At 38.9% G+C, this 16,055-nt stretch overlaps 1 protein-coding gene across 1 annotated transcript in view; it reads right to left on the reverse strand.

Moving 5' to 3' along the window:
- GNG2 (G protein subunit gamma 2) overlaps nucleotides 1–16,055 on the reverse strand; it is a 136,065-nt gene that overhangs the window by 90,750 nt on the left and 29,260 nt on the right. The gene's annotated exons all lie outside the window — the stretch shown is intronic.

Consider the following 16,055-nt stretch of genomic DNA (forward strand, 5'->3'; position numbering starts at 1 on the left):
AGAAGACATTTGCAAATCATATAAGGGGTTAATAGCCAGAATACATAAAGAACTCCTATAACTCAATAATAACTAACAACCCAACTAAGAAATGGGCAAATGACTTAATATACCTTTCTCCAAAGAAGATATAGAAATGGTCAACAAGTACATGAAAGGATGCTCAGTGTCACTAATATTTGCTTTTGCTTGTGTACTTTTACTGAGAATATAAAATGGTATAGCCGCTGTGGAAAACAGTATGGCTGTTTCACAAAAAATTTAAAATAGATATACCATATGATCCAGCAATTCCACTTCTAAGTATATACCCAAAAGAATTGAAAGTAGAGTCTTGAAGAGATATTTGTACACCCATGCTCATATCAGCCTTATTTACAATAGCCAAGAAGTAGAAGCAAACCAAGTGTCCGTCAGTATATGAATGGATAAACAAATTGTGGTACACGCACACACACACACAATGGAATATTATTCATACTTAAAAAGAAATTCTGACATGCTACAACATGGATAAACTTTGAGGACATTATGCTAAGTGAAATAAGGCGGTCACAAAAAGACAAATACTGTATATAAATACTCTGTATATAAATTCTTATATGAGGTACCTAGGATAGTCACTTTCCTAGAAAAGAAAGTAGAATGGGAGTTGCCAGGGGCTGGGGGCAGGGAGGCACGGAACATTACTGTTTAATGGGTACAGAGCTTCAGTTTTGCAAGATGAAAAGAGTTCTGGAGGTGGATGGTGGTGATGATTGCACAAAGAGAATGTGCTTAATATCACTGAACTGTACATTTAAAAATGGTTAAGATGGTAAATTTTATGTTATGTGTATTTTACCACAATTTCAAAACAAGAAACCTCAAAAAAAACCCAAGATGTGTATTTTCCTTTCTCTACCCTTAATTTTGTCATAAATCATAATAATTCTGCCTTACTGTTGGTACAATTCTTGCTTTAGTTCCATCTGAGGCCTGGGCTGAGCATGGCCCAAGCCCCAGGGAAGGGGCTGGTTCAGAGTCTGTGGGTTCAGCCAGAGAATGGCTGGACCTTGGCTGAGACAAGGCCAAGCAAGAGCTGATGGGAAGAAATGCGCTGGGAGAGGGAAAACAGTGAGTTTCCCCCAAAGAGCCTAGAAGCAAACTCTCATTTGTCAGCAAGGTGTCAGGGTCAGAACTATGCTACAAGACAGAGGAAAGTTTCATAAACAACCTAGTCCTTGAAGATCAATTCTAGAGTAGAGACAGGTTTCCAAAAAGCTGACAAGGCACTGACAGAGATGGAGATTTTATCACAGCTACCCTTCCTCCTCTTTCTTTTCCATCTTTCCTGACAGCTGCTGAAGAATCTTAAGGTCTTTCTTAATTAGTAGTCTGGACCACCCTACCTATTTTATTTTCACCAAATCCTCATGAGATCGCAGCTAGAACCTAGAAGGCAGAGTTGACAATGTCTAAGTGCTGTAGTGGACTACAGAAGGTAGGAGGAGGGTCCTCAAAAAATTAAAAATAGAAGTATCATATGATCCAGCAATTCCACTTGTGGATATTTACCTGAAGGAAACAAAATACCAACTTGAAAAGATATCTGCACACCCATGGTCATAGCAGCACTACTTACAATAGCAAAGACGTGCAAACAACCTAAATGACCATCAGTGAAGAGATAAAGAAAATGTGATACACACACACACACACACACACACACACACAAGCACGTGTATACAATGGAATATTACTCAGCCATAAAGAAGAAGGAAACCTTGCTATTTACGCCATCATGAATGGACCCCAAGGGCATAAGTGAACAAGTCAGACAGAGAAGATAAATACCATATGCTCTGGCTTATACGTGGAATCTTAAAACATAAAAAAACCCAAAACAACCCCCCCACCACCACCACCAAATTCATAGATGGAACAGACTGGTGATTGCCAGAGGCAGTGGGGTGGGGGGACACTGTGTGAAATGAGTGAAAATGGTCAAAAGGTACAAACTTCCAGTTATAGGATAAATAAGTCCTGGGGATGTAATGTATAGCATGGTGAATACAGTTAACAATACTGCATTGTGTATTGACGGTTTCTTTTTTTTATAAATAAACTGATTAACTTATTTATTCATTCATTTTTGGCTGTGTTGGGTCTTTGCTGCTGAATGTGGGCTTTCTCTAGTTGCAGCGAGTGGGGGCTACTCTTCATTGCAGTGCGTGGGCTTCTTATTGTGGTGGCTTCTCTTGCTGTGGAGCATGGGCTCTAGGCGCGCGGGCTTCAGTAGTTGTGCCACGTGGGCACTGTAGTTGTGGCTCACGGGCTCTAGAGAGCAGGCTCAGTCGTTGTGGTGCACGGGCTTAGTTGCTCCACAGTATGTGGGATCCTCCTGGACCAGGGCTTGAAACCGTGTCCCCTGCATTGGCAGGCAGATTCCTGCGCCACCAGGGAAGTCCTATTTGACATTGCTAAAGAGTAGATCTTAAAAGTTCTCATCCCAAGAAAAATAGATTTGTAACTGTGTGGTGATAGATGTAAACTAGACTTATCATGGTGACAATTTTGCAATATATACACATATTGAATCATTATGTTGTATGTTGTACACGCGAAACTAGTGTGTTATATATTAATTATATCTCAATTTAAATAAAAAGAAAAGAAAGCAAGGGACAGTGACTTGGCCCTAGCAACACTTGTCTGGGAAGTGCTTCCCTGTAGTGGCAGGGACTGCAAAGTTACAGAGCTGAAGGACTCTGCAATGAAACGAACATTTGTATTCAATGCACCTCCTACCATTTTTTGGTTGTTGTTATTTTTAATTCATACAAAGAACTTTCCCTGGTCCTTTGTGGCTATTTTGTTTGTTTCATTGGGCTTTTGTTAGAGCTATTATTTTCACAGTTTTTTCTTTCTCTCTTTGTTTCTTGGCCATGCCACACAGCATATGGGATCTTAGTTTCCTGACCAGGGATTGAACCCATGTCCCCTGCAGTGGAAGCACAGAGTCCTAACCACTGGACCACCAGGGTAGCCCCCTCTTTCTTTTTTTTAATGAGTGATCTTTTCAGCTTTGTTTTATGTTACTTTCTTGTATTTTTCACTTTTATTAAACAGGAATGAGGAAGTAAGGAAAGAACTCTGAGGACAATCCTTATTCCTGGCCAGGTCTGTGGTGTTCCTTCCTATACTTACCCCAACACACGTCTACATCAGACCCAGAAAAACCTAAATGCAGGGCTCTTTCTACCCTTAAAATTGTTCATGCAAGTCATTCAAAAGAACCACTAAGAAAGAAAGAAATTCTCTGTCCTTTCCTGTATAATTTAAATATTTCACAATCATTTGTAAGCAATAATATTAGCCTCAAAGGTTGGAATGATACCACTCCAAATTTTTCAGAATATGAGATGTATAAACGAGAATCTGTGGTCTCTAACATAGGTAACCACAGTTCAGAGACAATTCACTTGAGAAACCAGAGCCTTGGAGGGAAAATAAAATAAATGGAAAACAATACCCTGAGAGCAAGAACCTTCTAGAGAACACTCAGAGTGTTAAATCCACAGTCAAAGGATTGAGCTCCTTTCATACTAACCTGCCTCCCAACAACCTCATTTCAAGGCAGGACTTGGAAAAACTATTACTATTATGCAGATATTTCCCATGGTCTTCCTCTAAAACATTATTCCTTCAATACATTGTAGGACATGTGGCTGTTATAACCCTATGGGACCCTGGCCTCAAACCTGGCAGGGTCAAGGACATGTTCTGTCTACCTGGCCCCAGTCAGCTCCATCTAGCCTTTCACCAAAGGAGTTCCCTGCCCTCCCAAAATGAGATAAGATGAACAGGGCCCCAGACTATTTGGTAATCTCCTCAGGGAAATACAGACCCTATTACAGACTGGCTTATGTCCCTGGAAAGCAAATTTGATTACTGATTCCCCCACCCAATAAATTTTTCATCAAACTTCTCAATCCATCTCTCCTTCTTGAAGTGACCACTAGAGTTCTAATTCAATTGCAAACTTGTTTCCATCTGTATAGCCTGCTCAACTGATACCTCTCAATTCTAACATTATCCTTTTTACATCACAGCTTCATGCTCACAACTTTCCCTGGAGTTGTGAGTGACATAACCCTGCCACATCTATCCTCATTCTTGTGAGCTATAGGAGCCATCAGCTGCATGGCCTCAGGAAGTCTCTTTCCTCCCCAAGATGATCAAGCCAAGGAAACTTACACATTTCCTAACTGTAAGTGAATGAATGGTTTGACTCAACTATATCCACTCCAGATTAGGCCGGATGGTCCAACTCTACTCAGTGTTAGTAAACCAGGAGGTATACAACACTTACTCCCAAATTTCAAAAGGCCAAAGCTTTTCCCTGGCCCTGAGGGCTCCTGGAATATACCCTATGATGTCAACCTTCACTCTTGGAAGTGAAGTTTTCCCCCAAGGAGAAAACTCACTCTAATATCACCACTTGTACATTTTATCATTATTCGCTTCTTCCTTTTGTTTCTAACGGTTTCCCCCTTTATCCATTTTGTTGTGATATTCTCAGATATTATTATTCTCCCTTTCCTTATAATTTGCTTAATTAATGTATCATAGTCCTGACTTGTATTTTAATATATAACCTTTTGTTTTAACTACATCTGTTTTATGTGGCATAGTTAAATTTATATCTGTTATGATTGTTATATTTGGACCATCAGCTATCATTCTTTATTTCATCTTATTTTTGCTATTTCTTATTTATGCTTAATACATGCCATTGGTATTAATTAAACACTGTATATATACTCCTTTTTCCTTTCTTATTTTATTTTTTTTTTTTTTTGCGGTACGCGGGCCTCTCACTGTTGTGGTCTCTCCCACTGCGGAGCACAGGCCCCGGATGCGCAGGCCCAGCGGCCACGGCTCACGGGCCCAGCCGCTCCGCGGCATGTGGGATCCTCCCGGACCAGGGCACGAACCCGCGTCCCCTGCATCGGCAGGCGGACTCCCAACCACTGCACCACCAGGGAAGCCCTCTCCTTTCTTTTGAAATATGTTCAGAAGAAAACATTGAGTAAAACTATTTTCACTTAAATCTGTACACCAACACACACACACAACCATGTTGACAATCATCAAATTCATTTTTCTGTTGTTTTCTAGTTATAGCCATGATAATAAACATCATATCCTTAGGCTTTTTCTTTTTTTATATGAGTAAAAAATATATATGAGTTATTGGCTTCAGCTCTTCCCTATCTTATCTAATTCTTAGTTTTTGGACTGTTATTCTGAAACTTCTACTTTTCTTGGGGGTTCAGAAAGACATGAATTCAAATTCTAACTCTACTACTTACCAAAGGGAGTTCCTTAACTTCTCTGAGACTGTATTTTCATCTGAAACCAGGGGATCATACCATTAGGGTTTTTTGAAGATTAAATGAAACAATGTATAGTAAAGAACTTGATACACAGCAGTTGCTCCCTAAATATTAGTTCCCTTCCTCTCTTCCTTTTACACTTTAGATCACAATCCCATCCTGAAATGGGATGATATGGTCAGAAGCATTGATGCCTCCTAGTTGATGTTTTTAGTCTCCCATCTTGAGTTAAGGCAGCCACATTATGAAGAAGTTCTTGTTTTGGATCCAAACTGTCAGTGACAATTTGGGATTGGTGGGATATATGAAAATCTTTCTTTACGCTTTCCCAAATGAATGACATCTTGCCTGGATCTTTTTTTTTTTTTTTTTTTTTTAAAAAAGAGCTACAGATGTTGTTTCATTTCCTTGGGGAGTTCATGGTCTCAATTGTGGCTGCATCTGAAATCATTATTTGAATATTATCTGGACTTTCTTTCCAGATGTTTTAAAATTTCTTTCTCACTAAAGACTGAAGATGTTATAAGTAGTAAATATCTTGATATCTTTCTCTGGGTGTTCATTTCCATTTATAGGCCAAGTCTTTAATCAATTCTGAAAACACTTTTACCTTAAATTGTTGATTCTTCAAAATTTATTTATTTTATTGGCTCAAGTACTTACTCTATTATTTTTAAGTTAAAATACTATGCTCAATTTTTCTAGAAATGAGTCATTTTGATCCACCACTATTTATACATGTTTACTTAAGACACCTAATTTTGGATTTCATTCAGTAGTTAATAAGCATAACTACTCTAATTAACTATTTAGCAGTTATCAATGTAAACTCTTCACTACTTCTAGAAATGTCCCTATTTATGGTATTGCAATTTCACTACATGGCTTTTGCTTCATGGCCTTATATCTTCTTTCTTATCATTTAGAGTATATTTGAGTCATCTTTTTTTCTTTTACAAATTTTTTTTTTAATTTACTTATTTGTTTTTGGCTGTGTTGGGTCTTTGTTGCTGCGCATGGGCTTTCTCTAGTTGTGGTGAGCGGGGGCTACTCTTCATTGCAGTGTGCGGGCTTCTCATTGCGGTGGCTTCTCTTGCTGCGGAGCATGGGCTCTAGGTGCGCGAGCTTCAGGAGTTGTGGCACATGGGCTCAGTAGTTGTAGCTCGTGGGCTCTAGAGTGCAGGCTCAGTAGTTGTGGTGCACGGGCTTAGTTGCTCTGAGGCATGTGGGATCTTCCCGGACCAGGGCTCGAACCCGTATCCCCTGCACTGGCAGGTGGATTCTTAACCACTGTGCCACCAGGGAAGTCCCTATTTGAGACATTTTTTGAACTCTGAGACTTTTTGGTTGTTCTGTATCAGACAACTTTAAAGTTTATTGTTCTTTTGTAATTTTGTTCTTTGGAATTGCAACATTTAAAATTTAGTTGGGTTATTTTGAAAATTCTTCTTTGATTTGCTTTTTGAATACTGAGGTTATGCTATTAAAGATGTTTGTTTGAGACATTTTCATTGGCAGTTTAACGGGTTTAATATGAAGAAGGCTGTCTACACTGCTATTTAGGCTATTGGTTTCCAAGAGGTAAAAGTATTTCTACTTGTAAATTCTAGTCTTTAAAAGTAAATATCGGAGCACCGTAGATAGTTTTTAAACGGATGATAAATCACTATCCAATAAGTAATATTCCTCATCTATTTCATATCTTGAAGTTTTATCTTCAAATAAGCCCCTATACAAACAGATAAAATTATGCTTCAAAGAAAACTGAAATGTAAATATAGTAATTCGTTTCTTCTAAGATCCCACCTTTAAATATGTCATGTCTAATCCAGAACTAAGAGAAGAAATGACATGCCTAACGACACAAAGCTCAGAGCACAGCCTTCGCCTGCCCCACGTTAGCAAAGTTGGAATGAGGTCAAGTAGCACAGAGCTTTTTCTCTTTTTGGCTGTGTTGGGTCTTCGTGGCTATGTGCAGTCTTTCTCTAGCTGCGGTGAGCAGGGGCTACTCTTCATTGCAGTGTGCGGGCTTCCCATTGTCATGGGTTCTCTTGTTGCAGAGCATGGGCTCTAGGTGTGTGGGCTTCAGTAGTTGTGGCACGTGCTGAGTAGTTGTGGCTCGTGGGCTCTAGAGCGCAGGCTCAGTAGTTGTGGCGCACAGGCTTAGTTGTTCCACAGCATATGGGATCTTCCTGGGCCAGGGATCAAACCTGTGCCCCCTGCATTGGCAGGCGGACTCTTAACCACTGCGCCACCAGGGAAGCCCCACAAAGCTCTTCTTTGACAGTCTTTAAGTCAGCTTATCACATCTGTCCCGGGGGACGGGACCTAGGGACTCTTCTGTATTTTAGCCTGAGAACAAGTTTTACCCGTAAGAGAAGGAAAGCTATTTATATTTATTTTTTATCTAGCCATTTAACCAAATTTCCAATTCCAAAAGAAAACAAAAACTCTTATATACTGAGGAATACATTTTAAAAGAAAGCTCAGTATTTATTTGAAAACCATTATAAAGTGTTTTTAAAAGATATAAAACAAGACTTGAACAGAGAGACTTCCTGGATGGAAAAAACTGAATGTAAAAAAAGTTGATCCTTTCCAAATTAATAATTTTTTTTTTTTTTTTTTTTTGTGGTACACGGGCCTCTCACAGTTGTGGCTCTCCCGTTGCGGAGCACAAGCTCCGGACGCGCAGGCTCAGCGGCCATGGCTCACGGGTGCAGCCGCTCCGTGGCATGTGGGATCTTCTCAGACCGGGGCACGAACCCGTGTCCCCTGCATCGGCAGGCGAACTCTCAACCACTGCGCCACCAGGGAAGCCCTAATATATAATTTTAATGCAGTTTTAATCAGAATCTCCACTGAGATTTTAGATTGTAACAAAATGAGTCTAAAATTTATTGGGAAAAAATGCCAAATAACACCAAGAAATATTTTAAAAGAAGAGTAAAATGGGACTCAGTTGCTTTTCTATATACTAAAACCTAATCTATAACTACTATAATCAAGATAGTATCATATTGATACAGGAATAGAAAATAGACTCAGGAAATATAGTACAAGGTATAGAAATTGATAGAAGTATATGTGGAACAATGTATGACTAAGGCAGCATCTCAATTCACAGATAAAGTAAATGGTGTCATCAAACTGGTTATACATTTGAAAGAACATAAGTTTACATTCATATCTCATACCATATACAAAATATATTCTAGATGAATTTAATATATGTATTTTAAAAATAAATCAATCAAAATATTAGAAGAAGAGTTAAAAGGATACTGGGTTGGATAGATGAAGCCTTCCTAAGAGAGAAACCATAAAGGAAAAGACAGATATATGTGACTAAATATTGGGTTGGCCCAAAAGTTCATACCTTACAGAAAAACCCGAATGAACTTTTTGGCCAGCCCAATATTAAAAAAAAGTTTGTATGGCAAAAGAGAATATAAACAAAATCAAAGACAAATAGTAGACTGGGAAATATATAACTGCATCATGTAGAACAAACAAAATATTACTATCACTAATACACTAAGAGCTCCCTACAAATTGAGGCGTCAAATCACCTTCAAGAGGCATGAGAAAAGGATATGAAAACAATTCACAGAAGAAATGCAAAAGAACAATAAAACGTGAAAATATGCTCAACCTCACCAAAATTCAAGGGAATATAAATGAAAATAGAATATACCATTTTTCACCTAGTAGAGTAACAATACTCAATGATGACTACAACAGAGAAAACAAGCCGTCTCACACTTGCTAATGGAAGCCTGAACTGGTACGTTTTTGGAAAGGAATCTGGCAACATACTTTAAAATTTGAGATGCATGTGTCCTTTGACTCAACCCCCTGTCCCCTCCCCTTCCCCACTTTTGGGATTCAACCACAGTGAAGCACTGGTATATGAGGAGAGGTTAGTTACAGGAAACACAAGCACAACCAAGGGAGACAATGTTAATTTCTCTCCACAGGGGTCAGTGGAGTGAACACAATGCAATCATTAACATGAGTGAGTTAGAGCCAAACCTATGAGCTGGATGAATGTGACATTTATCATGAAAACATAGCTGCATGGGGATGCTTACATTTGAAAAATCCTCAAAGGTAGGATATGTGTGATTGAACTGTACAAAATTGCTGATATTCAACTCTTTTTGATCTAATAAAATGGCAGTCTCATAAATCACAATATAACATAAATTTTTACATATTTATGAGCATGAAAAAAATGTAGACTGATACACCCCAAACATTAACACTGGTAACCTGCTGGGGGGGGGGGGTGCGGGGGGAAGGGAGGAAAGGAGAAATGAACAACTTTTTCATACATCTTTGCACTGTTTTACTTGTTAAAAATTTTGCGAATTAAACATATCTAATAAATAAAAATGTAAAGAAAAAATAGAAAAGAAACAAGAGTCTCAGGCTGGCTATTACCTGAAAATATATCTAGGGGCAGCATCTATAGCAATGGTCCATTTAACTTTATCGAATGTAGTGAACAAAAACCAATTTATTTCCTTGTCTCTTTCAACAAGATGGTTCAAAATAAAAACCCAAGCAATTATTTGTTACCTAAAACAAATTTCAGAATTTGCAGTAAGATTAGGAAAAACAAAGATTCAGAGAACATTAAGTATTGACAGGTGCAGCAAGAGGACCACTTTTACACTGCTAATGAAGAGTAAATTGATGTAGCCACTTTCAAACAACTTGGCATTACCTAATAAAGTTGAGCATTGCATATTCTATGACCTAGCAACTGAATGCCGAAGTGTATGTCCTAGAAAAACTCCTGGATAGGACTAGGACACCTGTACGGAGCATACTGTGCAGCATTTTCACGAGAGCAAAAAGCTAGAAGCAACCCAAATGCCCCAAATGGGTAGAATGGATAAATAAAGTATGGTATATTTCACACAGAGGAAGAATACTGATGTACTAGTTAATACTAGACAGCAGTGAAAATGAGTGAACTTTAGCTACACACACCCACCTAGATAATCTCAAAATAAAATGTCGGGTAAAAATCTAAGCCAGAGATAAAGTATGATTCCATTTCCAAAAGAGGTGACACTAAACAATTTAAGAAAAAGCAGGGAAATGACAAATAAAAAGTCCAGATTACAGCTTTATAGGAAGAGGCAGAAGGAGGAAGGGGTCTGGGAGAAGCAAACAGGAGTCTTTAAAAGTGGTACTCATCAAGGGGCTTCCCCGGTGGTCCAGTGGTAAGGAATCGCCCACCTTCCAGTGCAGGGGATGCAGGTTCGATCCCTGGGTGGGGAACTAAGATTCCACGTGCTGCTGGACACCTGAGCCCGTGCACCTCAACTAGAGAGAGAAAGCCAGCATGCCACAACTAGAGAGAAGTCCGCGCGCTGCAGTGAATATCCCGAGTGCCGGAACTAAGGCCCATCGTGGCCAAAAATTTAAAAAAATTTTTAAATCAATCAATAAATAAAATAAATATTAAAAAAAGTGGTACTCATCAATAAAGCTAGAGGGAAAAAAGACAGGGAATGTATGTATGTTTGTTTTACTAACAGTCTTTAATGTGTATATGTGTGTATACATGCATATATTCTTTGGATGTATGGTATGTTTCACTCACACACACGTGCGCACACACAGAAAGAATCTAGGGCAATGCCTGCTTGTGCCTACAAAGCCTATCCTAGTACTGGAGAAGTCACTTAACCATCTTGCAGGTATGCTTTGCATTGTAAGTGCTTAATATATAAATGAATGGATATATTTTAGAGTAATACTCAAAGGAACAACCCTGGAAGCCATGTTCTTCCAGGGCCAGGGTAAAGTGGAAATTTCTCCCATGCAATTTTTTTGTAGTGTACCAGAAGCCGGAGAGAGTATAACAGAAAAATCCAAGATGAACACACACACTGACATAAAATTTTTCAAGTCACCTTGGGAAAACTGTATTTGTAAAGTTGCAGCACAAAACAAAGGTAACATTCCTGGGTAGAGTTACATGGGTTTTACTTTCACCCTGGGTTATCCTTTTCATCCACTTTATGATTTAAACTAAATGACACCAAAACTCAAACCTTGGCTTTTAAGATTTTCAAAAGCAGGGGGAAAAAATGCTTTTTCTTGGCTACAAATTGTGAGTACCTAGGAAATACTGATTTATTGGGAGTAGACCAGATGGAGCTCTGTTTCCAGATATTACAATGTTGGTCCTGATTCACTGCAGTGGAGCAGCTAAAAGCCTTCTATATAAGGCAGTGTTTCACCAGGTGAAGGAAGAAAATTAGAAAGGGAGGAAGTCTGTCCTTACTCTCATCCTCCACAGCTGTTGGAAACCACAGTTGTTCCTCTAATTGAATCACTACTAATTCTAAGCTACTGGCTTCTTTCCTTTCCCAAGGATTATTTTGAATATTTGGACGTCTACTTTACTCTGTTCTGTCTACTGCTGTTAGGAGTTTGGTAAATAATCTGATTTAGCTAAGATGCTTTACTGACAGGATATCCTGTAGATGGTTAACTAAGGCTAGAGGAAAGAGTGATTAGACAATCTGAATGCACATTATTTTTAAAAGGAAAGGAAAAGACAAAAAAGTCAAAGTGGCTACAGGCCCTGCATCGTCTCAAGTAAACCAAAACAATATGATGCCAAACTACCTCCCCAAATATGAGTTATTTACAGATGCGACATGTTTACTTCCTCATGCTAGAAAGTTCCATTTTGTGTTCATGACCTGGCAATGCAGCTGCAGCATAACCAACGAGGTAAACAGCTCTAAGTTTTCTCTTTAGCAAACGAAACATGGAAAATTAAATTAATTGCTGTCCTTGAATGCTTTTCCCTAAGCAAAGTTGCACAGATTGCTTTTTTAAATATGAGCTGTATTGAAATATAATGCACGTAAAATTTTACCCTTTTAAAGTATACACAATTCAGTGATTTTTAGAAAATTCAAAATTGTGCATCCAGGGGCTTCCCTGGCGGCGCAGCGGTCGAGAGTCCGCCTGCCAATGCGTGGGGGCACAGGTTCGTGCCCCGGTCCGGGAGGATCCCACATGCCACGGAGCGGCTGGGCCCGTGAGCCATGGCCGCTGGGCCTGCGCGTCCGGAGCCTGTGCTCCGCAACGGGAGAGGCCGCAACAGTGAGAGGCCCGTGTACCGCAAAAAAAAAAAAAAAAAAAATTGTGCATCCATCACCATTATTGAATTCCAGAGCATTTTCATCACCCCAAAAAGAAACTCCATAGTTTTTAGCAGTCACTCCCCATCTTCCCCTCCCCACTCCACCCAGCTCCTGCAACCATAAATCTACTCCCTATTTCTATGGATTTTCCTGTTCTGGACATTTCAATAAATGGAACCATATATCACATAGCCTGTTGTGCCTGGTTTCTTTCACTTAGCATAATGTTTTCAAGGTTCTTCCATATTGTAGTATTGAATCAGTACTTCCTTTTTATGGCAAATAATATTCCATTGTATAGATATACCATAATTTTATCCATTCGTCAGTCGATGGGCCTTTGGCTTGATCATTAATGATAAAGAACAAAAGAAAGTCTAGAAAGCAGAAGGAAATGGCCCTCAGCTCAGAAACTCAACCTAAGCCCCAGACTAAGAGACAGTTACTGTGATACCTGCATTTATACCCCATTCTTGTAAACCACGCTATTCCTAGAGATTGTTACTAGAAATATCAGCTTTGGTAACACGGATAAGAAATTTTTTTTCTTATACTATTAGTGAGGGAAGAAGAAGGGAAACAGAATTAAAACATAATTGAGTAATATCCTTCAATAGGTGAGCAGATAAACAAATTGTGGCATACCAATGTTCTAGAATACTACTCAGTAATAAAAGGAATAACATATTGATACATACAACATGGATGCATCTCCATGTAATTCTGCTGAGGAAAAGAAGCCAGACAAAAGTGAATACATAATATATAACTGCATTTACATAAAACCCTAGAAAATGCAAACTCTTCTAGAGTGACAGAGAGCAGATCAGTGGTTGTCTGAAGATGGGAAAGGGGAAGAAGAGACTGTTACTGGGCATGAGGAAACCTTTGGATGGGTTTGTTCATTATTTTGATTGTGGCTATGCTGTCAGGGATGTATGCAGCCAATATTCATCAACTTCATATACATATCATTTATTGTATGTCCATTATATTTTATGTCAATTATATCTCAATAGAGCTGTAAAGAAACACTGTTTTTTAAAAAGTAAGTATACCTCCCCCCAAAAAGTGTTTGAATATGTGGAAAACACTGCCTTTATTTTGCATATATGGTTTCAATTAATTTTGTAACAAGTTAAATTACTCTCTTTTTACACACAAGGAAATTTGAGATTGAGAAAGCACAGAAATTTGCCAAGATGGTCACAGTCAGTACCAGGCTGAGATCTCAAAGTCCATGCTCTTTTCACTACCCCACACTGCCTCTCACTGTTTCTGTTATAGACCCAACTCTTCTGGAATCCTTGGGTCCCAGCATTTCCCAAGTCAGGGAATTTTCTGGTCCACAGAAGTTTATGCTTTAGGGTGGTATTCCAAGTTTGTTTTCTTTTGCCTATCATTTTATGTTGCCACAAATACCTCTCTAATTATGGGGATTTATCCGATTCAATTGATTGATTCATTCTCAGTGGATCAAAGTAGTTAATCTGGATTAGATCAAGGCAAGTAATCCTGGTCCCTAGGTCAAAGGAGTGAAAATAATTTGTCTGAGATTAAAAGCAAGCTGGACAAAACCAAAAACTGGCTACTCAACCCACCAGAAGTGGACATTGTACTTCTCTGGGACAATAGTCATTCCTTTGATTATGGGAGGCCCACAAATGTGGACTATTCAGAGTTGCTCTGAGGTATCTAATTACTTTTTACCACCCCTTCCCCTAAACTTGAACTTCAAGTCGAGGTTGCCATCCAAGTCTGAGCAGGACAAGCACGAGGGTGGTTTCGTCACCTCTGTACCTCCTCCAGATTGTGCTTCATCACACAAACAAGGGAATGTTCTCCAAATGCTACCAGTCGCATTTGGGTCCCTTTGAATAATATGGACCATGAACTTGATTAAATACAATTAATGAAAAAGTGAAAGTTGGTTAAAACCATTTTTTTCTTTTTGATAAGACAGCTAGATTTGGGAGAGAAAGGGGTACTATTTCTTTCATGCAAGACTTTCACAATGAAGGTTAACCGTGCTGGATACCTTTCATTTGCCCCTCCAAACCCATTCTCCATCCTGTTCTACCCGGCTCTACACCCTAGGAGACTGAACTGCAGACTCAGAGGCAGGCTTCCTTGTCTTCCAGTTAGGTTTGGTCAATGGGGAGCATAAGCAGATAGAAGGAAAGAGGAGAAGCATTTCAGGGTATTTGTTTCCTGGCATCCCTGCCTGCAGGGTCATTATAAGCTGGCTACAGCCCTTTCCTGGCGGTCACAGCTCCACTCAGGATTCTCTTCTCCCAGCCCTCATCCTTTCCAGTCTACGGGTAGTAAAGGAGCCCTGAAAAGGTACACTCTCCCTTGCAGTTTCCCTATACTCTGCTCATGTCCTTGTAAATATTCTCTTTATTAAGCTCTCCTAAAATTAATTGATTTGAGGATGCCAACTGGTTTCAGTACAGTCGACATTTTCTGAGGGTTAACAGCATGCTTATTCAGAAAATGAACTTATTCCAAGTCCTCAATTTATATGAAAACACTGACATTCATGGGGTTGATATCAAGCCCAGACAAAGATAACCAATGGCTAGGTGAGGTGTGGAGTGGGGTGGTCAAACAGCACTGATTCCACCTTCCTGCCTCGGTGATTGTGTAAGGCAAAGGTTTAGATTTGCAAGAACAGTGAAAGTGGTGGATATATTTCTCAGATTTTAAAATGTGAGACGTGTAAGACATTCAGGTTGCTATATCATGCTTCTTAATGCTTACAGACCATGTTTCCATGGTGACTTTGACCTTTTTGCACATGCTATTCTACTTAGATTGAGACTTTAAACCACTTTTTTTTTTTGGCTTTAATGATCAAATTTAAAGAAAGATATGTTTGCTACAATAAAAACTGCCTAAATGGCAAATCTAAGAAAGAGAACAAATTTGTTCTGTGCCATCTGTTTTCTCTCACTGAGAGATATTATCATATATAGTGAAAAATGCTGTAGAAGTGAAGTGATGCTTCCTGTGACATGCATAAGATGTAAATTCAAGTAGATTTTGATTACTTATAATTTATATATCAAAGATGTAAGTCCCTTAAGGTAAAAGATGGATTTCGATCCTATCTAAGCCCAAAATAGCTAACCTCCCATCCCAAGAATTGCCTCAACTATATCATTCCCAAATGAAGTACTAAAAATAGAATAGCTGCTTTAAGGTTGATTTTCTTTGATGATGCCAAAATGTCATTTATAAATCTGGAAAGTTCTTTTAAGTGAAAAAGCTAAAACGTTGAAATATTAATATGATGTGTTTATTTTTGTTTGGTTTCTGTTATCGTGTGTATGTTTACCATAGATTAGGACAGGAGATAGAAAAAGGAAACTCATTGAATTAACCTGAGCCAGTGAGGTAAGATCTATCCCTGTATTTATGACGGGTATCTATTAGAACTTAAGTGTATATGAAAGGGAATACCCAAAGAAAATCTGGGAACTCTGGAAGC

Source organism: Phocoena phocoena, chromosome 2 (genome assembly GCF_963924675.1).
Source record: "Phocoena phocoena chromosome 2, mPhoPho1.1, whole genome shotgun sequence".
Classification (NCBI taxonomy): domain Eukaryota; kingdom Metazoa; phylum Chordata; class Mammalia; order Artiodactyla; family Phocoenidae; genus Phocoena; species Phocoena phocoena.